The sequence below is a fragment of the Myotis lucifugus genome, unplaced genomic scaffold (genome assembly GCF_000147115.1).
Source record: "Myotis lucifugus unplaced genomic scaffold, Myoluc2.0 scaffold_8626, whole genome shotgun sequence".
In the NCBI taxonomy this organism is placed as follows: domain Eukaryota; kingdom Metazoa; phylum Chordata; class Mammalia; order Chiroptera; family Vespertilionidae; genus Myotis; species Myotis lucifugus.
Window position 1 is genome coordinate 706 of NW_005879674.1, and position 3,323 is coordinate 4,028.

Below are 3,323 nucleotides of genomic sequence, written 5' to 3' on the forward strand. Positions count from 1 at the left end.
ACATCGATGCTTTTCTCTCTCTCCTCCCTCCCCCCCCTTGTACTCTCTCTAAAAATCAATGGAAAAAATATCCATTGGTGAGAATTAACCAAAAAAAAAAACCATACATTTTTGTTGTTGTTGTTTTTGTTAATCCTCACCTGAGGATATTTTTCCATGTTTTTTTTTTTTTTTTTTTTTTTTTTTAGGGAAAGTGGAAGAGAGGGAAAGACAGAGAGAAATATCAATGTGAGAGAAGCACATCGATTGGTTGCCTCCTGCACAAGCCCTGACCAGGGCCTGAGCTGGGGAGGAGCCTGCAACCGAGGTACATGCCCTTGATCGGAATCAAACTCAGGACCCTTGAGTCCACAGGCCAACACTCTATCCACTGAGCCAAACCGGCTAGAGGGAAAAAAAACCATACATTTTAATTAACTTCATGATTATATGTTTCAGTGGTATATACGTAAATGGATTCAGCAAATAAACCACTGATTTGATTTTGCTTCATTCTTGCTAAATTGAATAACTCTGAGACCTTTCCTTAAATCTATTGGATTATCTATTTTTCAAGACATGAACACATTTTCTTAGCATCTTAATTTTTCAGTAAAACTCATAGATTCTTTTCCTGGCCAGTATGGTTCAGTGGTTGAGCATGGACCCATGAATGAAGAGGTCACTGGTTCGATTCCTGGTCAGGACACAGGCTCAGGTTATGGGCTTGATCCTCACCCAGTAGGGGGTGTGCAGGAGGCAGCCGATAGATGATATTTCGCTCATTGATGTTTCCATCTCTCTATCCCTCTCCCTTCCTCTCTCTCTTAAAAAAAAATCAATAAAACTTACTTTTTTGAAAGTGGTAGATTTTTGTTAAATCATTTTCTCATTAAATGACATTCTGTATATCACCTGTTGAGCCACCAGATGCATGAGTAGTGGGTATGTCTGCTCAGTTTGATAACTAGGTGTGTTGTATGTTTGTCTTGATAATTCTTTTGATAGAATCATGTTCCTTAATATAGTGCATGCTGTCTGAAATAATCTTGAAATTCCTTGTCTCTTTTTAAAACCATCTTGCTTGTTTTTGTTTCCCTTTCATCACTGTTTCTTTTCTCACCCTTTCTCAAGCTGACTGAATCTTCTGATGAGGTAACAAACAGCCTTGTCCCTCATAGTTTCTTGTTCCTTCCCCTCCCTCTAACTTCGTGAGATCATTAAGACTAATGACCACTTTAACAGTTTGGATTTGACATACCTTTCTTGGTGATTCTTGTATAACATAGTTTCATATTTCCATTGCCAAAAATTTTTTTTTCCAAATCAGGGGTATTCTGAAAGAAATACAGTGATCAGAGAAATGAAACAACTATAGTGATCAGAGTTAAAATGAAGACTAATTGAGTATGTATTTTATGCAATTTTAATGAGAAAATAGATGCCTTTGATATTGAGAACTTCTCTTTCGTTGCCATTGCTACATTACATAGACCTCACTACTACCTCACATTAGCTGCCCAGCTAACAATACCACTATCCCCAGTTTTAATTCGACCAGTGAACCTTAAAAAGAATTAGAACCCAGCATAAAAAACACCTTTCTAGCCTCTGTGAGAACCAACTCCATTGCTTGACTGAGGACCTCAGACTCTCTTGGGTCTTTGCTAGAAGAAACACAGAAACCAGCACATTTTCCCTCTTCATCAGATGTGTGAATACGGCCCCCACTTTTCGAAGCAGATTGCCCGGTAGTCATTATCCCTTCTGTCTCTCTCCCCAATTTATTTGTGATCTCTGACTGCTCATGTCGTGTTTCAAACCTCTTGTATTTTCTGTGTTGTGTTCTTGAGTAGTCATAACATAATTGACAATATTACTGAATAATGTAGAACATTTTTCTGTATTTATCATGTTTATTCATCTGTCCTTCATAGTGATGTAAGTTTAGCACCAACTTGATCTTGAATTTAGCATTTGATTCTATTCAAGGCTGCAGCCATGGCTCCACCTGAGGAGGAACTGAAGAGAATGGGCTCTGCAGAGGAGAGAAGGCAGAACTCTGTGTCAGACTTCCCACCCCCTGCTGGCCGGGAACTCATTCTGCGCACCACCGTGCCCCGCCCCGCCCCCTACTCCCGAGCTCTGCCTCAGCGCATGTACAGTGTTCTCACCAAAGAGGATTTCCGACTGGCAGGTGCTTTTTCATCAGATACCTCCTTCTTCTAGTTCTTCCTGGGCCACCCCATTGTGACTTCAAAGGCAGTGCTGACCCCTTCTGTGGGAAGGAGGTTGTGCTGGTCGGAACCCGGGAGGCATGAAGAGGGCCTGTCCAGTTGAATGATCAAGCGTCGTACTGGCATCTGAAAGACTTTCTGGTGCCAAGCTTGGGAAGGGTAGTAGCTTGTGGGGTCCGAGGTCATGGGCTTGAACTATTGAAAGATTTCTTCCCCAAAGAGATGGCCCTTGGGGTGGGGTTGGGGACCAAAAAATGCAGGAGCTCTCTGTACTCACTCTGTTGTGTTCAAGATTGTGTTCATTTATTCTTTCTGTGACTGTCCCTTAGGCTGTTGCCTTGCATTTATAGTCTGTGCAAACACTTCTTATTTTTATTAGTATCAAGTATGCAAAGTAGAGAATCTGTTAACTCAGATTTCTGGGTGTTTGGGAGGTAGAATCTATTCCCAGAATCTGTGTTTTTAATATATTAAATGGCATTCTGTTTATTCAATCACCTGGTCACCATTTTTATTATGCTAATTAACTTTCGATGAGCATTTTTAATATTCTAGGAGAAATCCTAGAGTTTCACATAGATATGTGTTTTTCCATATATGACCTAAATGTATTCCTTCTGATAAGACTATATTAAATGTCACTGCAAATTAGTTTGATACCTACTAGTATCTTGTAAGGCTTCTCTTACTTGTTTTGTTTTGTTTTGGGTGCCATGTGAAAAGATAGCCTGAAAATTATTGTTCTCTCCTTCCCTTGTAGTTCAGTATGCATTCCTTTTGTGTGGTTGATAGTTGGATACCATCTCTAATGAAGTCTAACAAAAATACAGTCTTGGTACATAGAGATTATCATGCAGTTGGTATAATTTGGTGTATATGCTATTGTAATGAATAGAAGATTATTTCAGTGAACTATTTTACTTTTGTATTTTAGTTAAAATGAAAATAATTGATGGGGATATGGAGTAGGACTAGCATAAGGACAACCACAGAATACTTCTAGTTGTCTGATGATCAATACTTATTATGTCTGTGTTGCTATAGGGCCTTTGTTCAGTAATTTTAAATCTATTTTTAGGCCTAGAGTTCCCACTTTAATCCACAGTA

General features: G+C 39.3%; 1 long non-coding RNA gene across 1 annotated transcript; it reads left to right on the forward strand.

Moving 5' to 3' along the window:
- The first annotated feature begins 939 nt into the window (after positions 1-939).
- LOC106696089 lies at positions 940-2,710 on the forward strand. The gene is made up of 2 exons (XR_002827914.1): positions 940-1,730; positions 1,972-2,710. It is a non-coding gene; the product is annotated as an uncharacterized LOC106696089 (long non-coding RNA).
- The last annotated feature ends 613 nt before the right edge of the window (positions 2,711-3,323 follow it).